The sequence below is a fragment of the Chelonia mydas genome, chromosome 4, assembly GCF_015237465.2.
Source record: "Chelonia mydas isolate rCheMyd1 chromosome 4, rCheMyd1.pri.v2, whole genome shotgun sequence".
Lineage (NCBI taxonomy): Eukaryota > Metazoa > Chordata > Testudines > Cheloniidae > Chelonia > Chelonia mydas.
This window is the reverse complement of record NC_057852.1, coordinates 84332896-84345172: the sequence shown is the minus strand read 5'-3', so window position 1 is coordinate 84345172 and position 12277 is coordinate 84332896.

Genomic DNA, 12277 nt, shown 5'->3' with positions numbered 1-12277 from the left:
CATGGCTTGGGCACCCTTTTGGCAGTGCTCCAAAGGCGACAGGCTCCCGGTGTGCCTTCAAAGGGAGGTGCGACTCATTCTACCTCCCCTGACCTATTATACCCAGCGCTCATGCCTCTTACATTCAGAAGTTGTGCAGGTGGGAGGAGGAGGTATATCACCTGAACTGAGATGCCTGGAAGCATTATATCTTTATAATCGTAATAACTTAGGGAGCAATGGAGACAATGCAGAAGGTAGTGGGATTTTGCTTAACCTTTAAATACAGTGCTCCTCCTCTGCACAGCACTGCTGCTGGAGTCAAAGGGCAGCGAAGCCACAGAACAGTCCTGCAGCTGTTCCATGGCCCTCTTGGCCCGTGTAGATTTGCCTGGGATTAACTCTTCTGATTTCATTTTATCTTTCTGAGTGCATGATATTGTCTGCTGTCATAAAAATAAAGGGAAGGCTAACCACCTTTAAATCCCTCCTGGCCAGAGGAAAAATCCTTTCACCTGTAAAAGGTTAAGAAGCTAAGATAACCTCGCTGGCACCTGAACCAAAATGACCAATGAGGAGACAAGATACTTTCAAAGCTGGAGGGGGGGGGCGGAAACAAAGGGTCCTCTCTGTCTGTGTGATGTTTTTGCCAGGACCAGAGCAGGAATGCAGGTCAGAACTCCTGTAAAGATTTAGTAAGCAATCTAGTTAGATATGCGTTAGATTCTGTTTTGTTTAAATGGCTGATAAAATAAGTTGTGCTGAATGGAATGTATATTCCTGTTTTTGTGTCTTTTTGTAACTTAAGGTTTTGCCTAGAGGGATTCTCTATGTTTTGAATCTGATTACCCTGTAAGGTATTTACCATCCTGATTTTACAGAGGTGATTCTTTTACTTTTTCTTTAATTAAAATTCTTCTTTTAAGAACCTGATTGCTGTTTCATTGTTCTTAAGATCCAAGGGTTTGGGTCTGTGTTCACCTATGCAAATTGGTGAGGATTTTTATCAAGCCTTCCCCAGGAAAGGGGGTGCAGTGCTTGGGGGGATATTTTGGGGGGGAGACATTTCCAAGTGGGCACTTCCCCTGTTCTTTGTGTAACATTTTGGTGGTAGCAGCTTTTAACCTAAGCTGGTAAGAATAAGCTTAGGGGGTCTTTCATGCAGGTTCCCACATCTGTACCCTAGAGTTCAGAGTGGGGAAGGAAACTTGACATCTACTCTTTCCCAAATTAAAGTCTATTGTTCTTTTTCCCACTAACTCTTCCTAGCTTTTATATATTGGCCTTTCCCTTCCTGTTTCTTAGTATCATTATTATATTGTAATCATATTGACAGTCCCTTGGTTTGCCGTAATTACATTAATTCCCTGTGGAAGGTAGTTGATGTGGCCCAATGTATTGATCTCATTGTGCAAATATGCTAGCTTCACATCCTAGGAGAAATGAAAATATGGGGAAAGAAAATGAGGCAATAGCCAACTTTTCAAACAACTGTCTCTAAAATTCTAGAGAGAATTTAGTGATTGGTGTTTCATGTAATTCCATTAATGTTGAGGTTAGTCTTTTCTTTTTAGTATATACCAAAATTTAATTTCTATATGATTTTCCAAAGCAATTGCTACCCGGTGTTTACCTTTATTGTATCAGACTGATTCCTCAAAAGGTTTCTTCCTCACAGCTGGAAGCAAAATAGGCCAAGATCTCTGTAGCTCTGGGAGAGACTGCCAGCCTCCACAATCTCCCCCTCTCTGAGGGAAGAATATATAAAATCCACCTTCCCAGGATTCCTTATTCTTGCCTGAGAAAATGAGGCGCCTTGCCCAACCCGTACTTCAAGGCTTCAGTCCCTGAGCCCTAGATAAAATTAATAACCTCAGTTTTCCTCAAACTACCAACTGCTACTTCAGCAGTTGTTTTTTTCTTTCTAAGCAGTTATTTCCTCTGTGCCCTCGATCTGTGTTTGCAGAAAATCCCTTGGAACTTAGTGTGCTTCCTTCTGGAAGGGCCATATTTCTGGAACAGGATCCTTAGTTGTGTAGCCCAATGATATGTTTCAGTGTTGTAGAGCGCCCATCCCATACCCATTTTTCCCCTTGATAGCACATGACTGGTAAGTCTTGGCAGTTTACTTTCTAACCCCAAATCTTGTGTTACAATGCTGGATGTCATTTATAGTTTCCCTAGACACTTGAATTGGCAGAGCTTAAAAAGAAAATGAATCCTTGGCAGGTTGTCCATTTTCACTGCTGCTATTCTCCCCAGCCATAAAACCATAAGCCTTTTCTTCCTAAATTATGTTTGCTGTCCCACAGGAATGCTGTATAATTTCTTTACAGTTTTGTCTAACTGGGCTAAGGTACTGCCAAGGTATTTGGTTGTTTTCATTGCCCATTTTAATTGGAAGAGCTGTTGTAGGTGACTTTCCTCTACATATCTTACAGAGCTTCTGATTCTGTGTCATTTGTCCTGAATCCAGATACTGTCCCCACAAAACCACAATTTTCTTTACACCCAATGGGAGTGAAATCCTTGAGTTTTTAAACAACTTATTTTTTTTTTAAATTGTTTTGGGGAAACTTAGTACTTGTGAAAGGTGGGAGAAAGCGCAAAGGACCCTTATCTGCAGAACAGGCAGAGCACAGGCAGTGGCAGACCAAGCTTCCTGGCTTGAAAAGAAAACCTCTAGGTGTTCATTCTCCGTGTCCATTCAGTCTATAGTCTCACTACTATGACTGTGGCAAAGTATCTGTGATACTAGCAAACCAGCTCAGGCCAAGGCCCTTAGGCCTCAAGTGAACACTGACAGATGCATAGGAAACCAGTCTGGCTCATGGGTGTGTTGTAGGTAAAATAGGTATTAGGCTTATAAAAATGCGTTTAGTGTTTATGAAATGCTTGCAAGTTTCTGCATGCATGAAACTGACTTATAATATCCGTATCCCATGTTATAAGATAATATTTAAGTGTTTGCTCTGTAACTCATACCATCAGTCAGGAGAGAAACATTACTCAATGTGAAATATTGGTTTGCCACAGGAGGTGTTATCTCCTGCCCAACAGAAGAAGGCCTATAGACAAACCATTGTGGAACATCAGAGGATAAAAGACTTTCGTTGATTGCTCCCTCCCCCACGCCTATGAAGAAGAGATGTGCATGTGGATTCGTCACATAAGTTTGAACTCTGGGGGAAGGGAATAAAAATCTGTGACAGGATGAAAGGGTATCTTTGTGCTGCTTGGATTCTGAGGGTATGTGGTGTGGGAGGGTCCTAGAGCCCAAGCTCCAGCCCAAGCCCAGAAGTCTACACAGCAATGAAACAGCCCCACAGTCTGAGCCCACGAGCCCGAGTCGGCTGGCATGGGCCAGCCACGAGTTTTTCTTTGTTGTGTAGACATATTCTGAGGGGCAAGGGTTACTAAGAATAAGCAGAAGTTCCCCAGTGCTTGGCCTGGGCTAGCCCTCCAGGACAGACAGAGTTTGTTTATTATAGAAGTTTCTACCACCTTTTGGAACCTAAGACTGTAACTCACTTGTGTGTATATGCTTACCTGCTGCTTTAACCTTGTAAATAACTCTCATTTCTTTTTCTTAGTGAATAAATCTTTAGTTAGTTTATCATAAGATTGGCTATAAGTGTCATCTTTGGTATAAGATTTAAAGTACAATTGACCTGGGGCAAGTAACTGGTTCTTTGGGACTAGGATTAACCTGAATATTGTTGTGATTTTTGGTGTAAGAAAAGGCAAGCTTGCCTAGTGGCAAGATAGACTGGAGTGCCCAAGGGGACTGTCTGTGACTCCATGGGTAGGCTATTATAGTGTCTGAGGAGTTTAGACTTGATACTTCGTTGGTGAAATCTAAGTATAGAATTCACACCAGTTTGGGGTTTGTGCTCTGCTTCTTAAAAGTCTGCCCTACGGTTCGTACTCATAATCTTGAGCCACTCCAGATGCCTTAACAGTGTCAGTTGGTGCTAGTGGTTTTTTCCATTAAGAACTTGACTAATGAGACTGTCACATTTATTTTCCATCCAAACACCCATCTAATGTAATAATGGTCAACTGGATTTATATCAGTGACAGGGATGAAAAAAGTATACGGTACATATAATTTCCTAATCTGTACCTTAGTCAGGACATCATCAGTAAATAATTCTACTTTTTGCTTTTGTTTTGTCAATATTTTCTCTCCATCATAAACCTAATATACTTGGGCTGTCTAACTTTTTGAATCTGAGTTTTTAAGACCAGCACAAACTAAGGAGGAACAAGAGCATGCATTGCTGTCTCAAGACTCATGTTAATGAAAATCTGTTAGGTGAGCAAAATTCATTCAGACTATATTATGAGCCTATATCCACATAGTCTTAAATATTGGTTAGGCTATTTTTAAAGCCATTGAATTAAAAAAAATTTGGGTAGGAAAAGAAACGAACAAACAAACAAAAAGTCCATAAATTGAACACGGAAGCCCGTGTTTCTGAGGTGGCCAGGAGTTCAGCTGGGGCTTCTGAAATATTCAGAAGCTGTGGCCTTGCCATGGTAATCCATGCTTTTGATGTAGTATGCTGAGTGGGACTGGAAAAAGGTGATCAGGTTTCAAGAAGGACATATATTAGTATCAGAGTAACAGCCGTGTTAGTCTGTATTCGCAAAAAGAAAAGGAGTACTTGTGGCACCTTAGAGACTAACCAATTTATTTGAGCATGAGCTTTCGTGAGCTACAGCTCACTTCATCGGATGCTCACGAAAGCTCATGCTCAAATAAATTGGTTAGTCTCTAAGGTGCCACAAGTACTCCTTTTCTTTATATATTAGTATGAGACCAGAGATGGGCTATGTCTACACTTAAACCACTGCAGTGGCACAGCTGTAGTGCTTCAGTGTAGACACTCACTAGAGTGATGGAAGGGGTTCTCCCATTGCTGTATTTAATCCACCCTCCTGAGAGGTAGTAGCTAGGTTGGAATAAAGAATGCTTCTGTCTACACCATTTACACCTGGGGTGGGGTTTAGTTTGGCTTAACTATGTTGCTCAGGGGTGTGGATTTTTCACACTCCTGAATGACATAGCTGGGTCAACCTAACTTTTTAGTGTAGACCTGGCCTGAGGAATGCAAGCTTGGGGCTTTTTTGGAAACAAACAAAGCCCCAGCATGTAATGTTGGCTTCTCGGGCCTGGTTTACACTGAAAAGTTAATCTGCATAGCTACATCTCTCAGGGCTATGAAAAATCCACATCCCTGAGAGACGTAGTTAAGACGACCTAAACCTCCGTGTAGACAGCGCTAGGTTGATGGAAGAATCCTTCCGTCAATTTAGCTACTGCCTCTCAGGAAGGTGGATTAACTACAGCTGTAGTGTTTTAAGTGTAGACATAGTTTAACAAAGCACTGTGTTTTTCTACTCTGTCTGCTTGCTGCATTACTTTTTGCTATTGAAACATTTGTTACCTCTAAGCTGGACTACTGCAACAAACTTCATTTGGGTTAGCCTGGGAAAGAACTTGTGGGATGCCAGCAACCACAGAACACTGATCATGATTGCTCAACTGCCTGAGTCATAAAAATGCAGTGCTCATTGTTAGTCGTTTTGTAATAGTTAGTTGTTAGTTTTGCCAACTGGTTTCTTGTTTTCCAAGTGTTTTTCAATCTAGGATCGTTCTCTACTTCTACCATTACCATAATAGCTGAATGCTTCATAATCTTTAATGTATTTATCTTCAGAATGTATGTAATGTATTATGCCCCACCACATAGAGAAGCATTATTATTCTCATTTTACAGATGGGAAACTGAGTCACAGGGAGACTAAGGGCCAGATTTTAAAAAGTAATTACGTGTATAATTCCCACTGAAATCAAGGTCCCAAGGCCACACGAAAAATTTGTGATAGAGCTGGGAACTGGACTGGGGTCTCCCAAATCTCAGGCTTGCACCTAAACCACTGGACCTTTGCCATCTGCATGTAACATCTAATAGTATTATATAATGTATAGAACCTATTTTATAATATGTGAGTCAGTCTTGCCAACTATCATGATTTTGTTGCAAGTCTCATTTTTGGTGTTTTTCTTTAAGGTTCAGCTCCTGAAGTGAAGTGATTATGTGAGAATCTCAGCTTTTATTTTAAAAAAGGATGTTTCTAGCCCTCATGGTTCTGGAGGAAAGCAATTGAATCAACTGACTGTATGCAATGTTGTTGCAGTATAGGAGTGAAAGCTAATGACACCTTCGTGAGTAATATAATTGTGAAATGTATGTATTAGCACTATATGAGGAAATGATATTATGTTTTGAAGTCTGTTGCCACTTGGGGAGAAACAGGTTCCCTCTACGCAGTAGAGAAGGTAACTATTTACCTATCTCCTATGTCAGTTATAGATGATGGAATCAAAACAACAGAAGTCCCATTTATATAGAAGGGGATGGGAAGCCCACAGGAAGGGAAGAATAGCATGGAGCCACCCTGCCTCTTGAAACAAAGTTATTGAACTTTGGAATATATAAGCAAGGAGAGCAGCCATGTTTGGCATCCATCCACTAGCCAGACACAAGTGAAGAGAGCTCTTGCAAGCTGAGAAAGATGGGCCCTTCAACCAAGGGGTGTGTGTGTGTGTGTTTGTTTTGAAGTCTCTGGGAACTGACTATAGGCGAGAAAAATATCTTGAACAAAGCCTGTATTTTACTAGATTTTTAGACTTTTTTATGTGTGTTTTCATTTTTATTTGCTTGTAACCCTTTCTAACTTGATTCCTTTTAATTGGCGTCACTTAACCTATCTTCTTTAGTTAATAAACTTGTTTTATTGTTAATATAAACCATCTCAGTGCTGTGTTTAAATGGACGATGTCTTTACGCCAGTTAAGTTAATATGCTCTGATGTGCTTTTGTGTTTAGAGGAAAAGCAAACCTTATTACTGTCCAGGATAGAGCTGGACATTACAGAGCACACGGTTTGGGAAAGTTCTGAATTGGGAGTGTGTTGGGGTCACCCTGCAAGTAGTAACTAGGGCTGGTGGAAGCCACACTGGGGCTGTAGAGAGGCTGTTGCGGTCAGAGCTGCTGAACCAGGGTTGTCTAAGCACACAGACATGCAGGGTGTGATCTGCAAGCTTGTAGGCTGGTTGTGAGTGTCCTAGGTTGGGAGCTACAGCAGCAAGGCATGTGAGGCACTTAGGGTTACAGGACAGGCAGTGACACAGCCCCTCACTGTTTTGGTTAGCACCCTCGAACCAGTAGATCAGTAAGTATATTTTATGTAACCAACTTTCTTCCTATATAATATTTTACACATCGCATCGTGACTTAACAAGATAATGCAAATTGATGAGTTATAGCTTGTCATCTTTTCCTGTATTTTGTTGATTGCACAGAGGTGGTATATGTTGTGGAAAGTTCAGATCAAAATGCTATTCTTTAGCATGGTTGGAATCCAGCTTTACTGTAAATCAATTGTTCAGTACTTTGCCACAGACGTTATAGGCAGCAGATAGTAGGCTGATTGGTTTGTGGTTCCTAGAGTCTTCTACGTTACCCCTCTCAGAAGACTAATAATAACATTATTCCAGTCCTCCAGTGTTCTGCAAAGGAAAACAATGAGTGTTGAATCAATAAAATAATCCACAGTTTTAGTGCCATAAGGCAAAAGAAAACTCACTGATTTAAAACGTAAAGTTACTTATCCCTCCTAAAACACTTCTGTGGTGTCTCCATTGATGTTTTACTTAATTTATTGTTTGGATCTCTCTGGTGTGAAGCGTTTTATTTGAAGCTTTTTCAGATTGTTAAATTAATAGATTAGTTTTAGTAGCAAACCAGTTGGAGTTAATCAATTGAGTAGAACTGTAGGGAGGCTGTCTAAGCTGGGCTGGATTTGGAGGGTTTAATACTAATCATAGTTTGAGAGCTACAGCTGCTTCATGTTTGTTTGGTAATAGAATTGACAAGCAGCTAATTTGAAAGGAAAGCTCAGGAACAGATGTAAAGCTCCTCATGAGTATAAAAGGACAGGTTCTTCTCCACTGGAGGATGGCGCTGAACTTTTTTCTGTATCATACGCCAAGGTTTTGTAATTTTTCTAATAGAGATTGTGCTTGAATTAAAACCCAGGATCAAAACACCTTGAAACTGGGAAATTCCAGATTTGCATCTGAACTTCCTGGCCTGGAGTCACAAAGAAACTTAGACATTGCAACACCTAACTTGTAGGTGCCTGGAAAATTTGTGGAATCCACAAACTCTGGATTAGGCACTTTAGGACCCTTATACAATGCATGTGGAGAGATGGGTGCCTGAGAATGGGAGCCACAAAAGCCAGCACACTAGGCAGGAGCTGCCTAAACTAGCCTGTGGGAGATGCTGACAAGAAGTGGGTGACCTAAACCCTGCCCCTCACATGGAGTTAGGCACCAAAGTCCAGCTGATAGAGAGGCACCTATCTCTGTGATCTTTAGCTGGGGACCAGCTCCTGGTGTTGGACGCCTATGCTGTTTCTTGCAAGAATGATGGTAGTGCATGTGTAACACCACACAAAATGGGTAGGGAGGACATAAAGGTGCCTTATAACCTTTATCCCAGTGGTTAGGGTACTCACTTAGAATGTGGAAGACACTTGTTCAATTCTCTTTTCCGCGTATTGTGGAGAAGGGACTTGAAAAGGAGTTCCCTACATCTCAGGTGAGTGCCCTTACCATTGGGCTATAGACTCACTCTTTTTGTGGTTCACCGCTCTGCATATTTCATTAGTGTCACAAAGTGGAACAGCTTCAACAAGAGCGACTGAGCGTGCCCCCTACTAGAGCATGCTATACTCTGGTGGTTAGAGCCCTTAGCTGAGAAATGGGAAACTCAAGTTCAAATCCCTTTTTTACATCAGGCAGATGAGGTAATTGAAGTGGAGTCTCCCACAGCTTAGGTGAGCACCCTAACCACTGAGCTAAAGCACCCCCCCACACACTGATTTTGTGTGGAGTTAGACATGCTTTGAGTATGCCTAGTGGATTGGGCCCCACAGGCGAGATAGGTGGGGTGACACCTATCTTCACTTATTTTGATGATCATACTGGGGTTTAGGAGTGAGATAGGTATCTGGACACCTGCCTGAGGCAGTAGTGCACATGGCCAGAGGCAGAAACTTAAGTGCCTAGGAAACTTTTACAGTGAAAATTTAGGTGCTGAGTGAGTATAGGAACCTATAGGGTTTGGCAGCAGTTGAATGGGGGTTTTGTGGATCACAGTAGCATCATATCTGCGATTTAGGGGCCTAAATCCCTTTGTGGATCTGGGCCTTACTCTATTATTATAGCTGGCCAAACCAGCACTGTGATTCTGAATACCCTCAAATCTTGGGAAAATTTGAAGCATGATCTGGTTTGTGGCTAGGACATGTTTCTAGTTGCTAACAAACAGACAGGAAGGAAGGAGTTGAATAAGATTAAATCTCTTGTTCGGAACTTTTTTAGGAGTTTTAGGAAAAATCCTGAAAAAAAGAGGTTTAAAACAATCCTAGCAGATTTTCATCAGTCTTTGTCTAAATTAGAGAGCACACCTGCAATGACAAAAACTAAGCACAGACAAACTTGTATGGATAAAAGACAAACCATCCAAAACTCAAATGGAAGATCTGAAAAAGTTTTAGTTAACTCTTAATTTGTTTTATGGCCTCTGCACTTGCTTGATATGATCACAAGCATGAATACTAAGAAAGACACTACTCTGGCAGGAGTTCTGACATTCCTGCAAAGAAGTACTGCAAAGTTTTCTGGAGAGCCTGTTCTTTTGATATTTCCAATCCAGAGGTTCAAAATAAGCTTCAGAACCTATGGATAATAATGGCAGTACAATAATACTTTGCATTTTTATTGTGTCTTGTGTCCGGGGTTCCTAAAACACTTTACAAACAGTGAATTCTTTCAGCACTCCTGTTAGGTAAATAGATATTATTATCCCTTTTTAAATATAGGGTAACAATGGAGTACAGAGAGGTCAATGGAAGAGTTGGACTCAAGGACTTTTGAGTTTTCATTTTCTGTTCTAATTATTAGATACGCTGCTTTTGTTATTTAAAACCTATCCATATTTTTGAAACTTTTTGAGGTTCACCTCTCATTATTATTAACTCAATGTAATGTGAGGATGAAGAAGGATCCTAGCTTCACTGGTTGTCTGCATTCTAAAACTGAAGTCACAGTTCTTGGTATTGCTAATTATTCCAGTGAAAAGTACGTTTAGTCTCATTAAGAACAGCACTTGTGACTTGAAAACACATATTTTGACACCATTCCTGCTGTGGATTGGGATTATGAATTGTGGATTCTACTGGATCTTCATGCTGTCCAAACATTGACAGAAGAGAAAAATATCATTATTTTTGTCTTGGTCTCTTTGTATTTCTGGTTGTTATGGTTATTGTGCTGATGCAGAATTGATTTAATTTGATTCACAAAATCTGAGAAGCTGCTTCCACTGATCATTTTAGCTTTGATAACACCTGCCTGTTTTAAGGAAAACCACTGTGTTGTGAAGGGCACTAGATGCTGTTCTAAGAATAACAACCTGTGCTGTAAGGCATGGTGACTCACCAGAATCAATCGAAAAACCTTATCAGATGCAATAAAATGAAAGCCATTTGTCTGAACCAGCAGTACAATAGTACACCCTGAGGACAGTTCATTTAACCCTGTCGAAGCCTGTATGATAGCAGGGGGAGAGTGATTTTTTGTCATTGCCTCCTTACTTTTTTATTGCCATGTCCATTGGGTGTCATTGGGCTTTGTAATATCTAATCTATCTTTTCACAATCCTAAAATCTGTTGCATTTCAACAAAGAACTTCTAATTTCCAGGAGGAAAATCAAAACACAGACTTGATACTGTCTTAAAACTCACTGACCGTGGGACTCATTTTGCAGTAAGGAGCGAAGACCCATAAGAACGGCCATACTGGGTCAGTATGGACCAAAGGTCCATTTAGCCCAGTATCCTGTCTTCTGACAGTGGCAATGCCAGGTGCCCTAGAGGGACTGAACAGAACAGGTAATTATAAAGTGATCCATTCCTTGTTGCCCATTCCCAGCTTCTGGCAAACAGAGGCTAAGGACACCATCCTTGCCCATCCTGGCTCATAGTAATTGATGGACCTATTCGCCATGAATTTATCTAGTTCTTTTTGAACCCTGTTATAGTCTTGGCCTTCACAAGATCATCTGGCAAGGAGTTCCACAGGTTGACTGTGCATTGTGTGAAGAAATACTTCCTTTTGTTTGTTTTAAATCTGCTGCCTATTAATTTCATTTGGTGACCCCTATTACTTGTGTTATAAGAAGGAGTAAATAACACTTTCTTTTTTATTTTCTTTCACACCAGTCACAATTTTGTAGACCTCTATCATAGCCCCCCTTAGTCGTCTCTTTCCCAAGCTGAAAAGTCCCAGTCTTATTAATGTCTCCTCCTATGGCAGCCGTTCCATACACCTAATCATTTTTGTTGCCCTTTTCTGAACCTTTTCCAATTCCAATATATCTTTTTTGAGATGGGGCGACCACATCTGCAAGGAGTAGTCAAGATGTGAGTGTACCATGGATTTATATACAGGCAATATGATATTTTCTGTCTTATTATCTATCCCTTTTTTAATGATTCCCAGTATTCAGTTTGCTTTTTTGACTGCTGCTGCACATTGAGTGGATGTTGTCAGAGAACTATCCACAATGAGTCCAAGATCTCTTTCTTGAATGGCAATAGCTAATTTAGGCCCCATCATTTTATATGTATAGTTGGAATTATGTTTTCCAATGTGCATTTTTTGCATTAATCAACACTGACCCAGTTTTATTAGCATACTTTGAACTTAGTACCTAAAAAGATTTTTTGTTTCAAAGGTGGTGTTAGACCCCCGAAACAGACATCTTTCTGTTCAGTTAGATTGGCTCCATCAGAGTTACTTATATAGAGAGAGAGTAATGAAGGTCAGATCTACTCCATCTGTGCTGGTTAAAATCTTCATGCATTTTTGATTTTTGAATGCAATGTGGCTGCTTTGCATCTTGTTTGCAGAAATGAGCCAGAGGAAATGGCTTATCTGGAGGATCACCACAGTGCTGGCACAGGGTCTCTTACAACACCATCCTCCCTCCTGGCTGCTGGTGTAGACGATATGGCTGGCAGAAGAGATGTGGCCAGAGGCTTCCATACAGCCTGCTGTTTGCTATTTCAGCCTCCTGCGGTCACTGGTGTCAATGTAACACAGTGGCACCTTTCATTTCCTTTTATTTCTTTGGTTAGATATTGATGATTTTG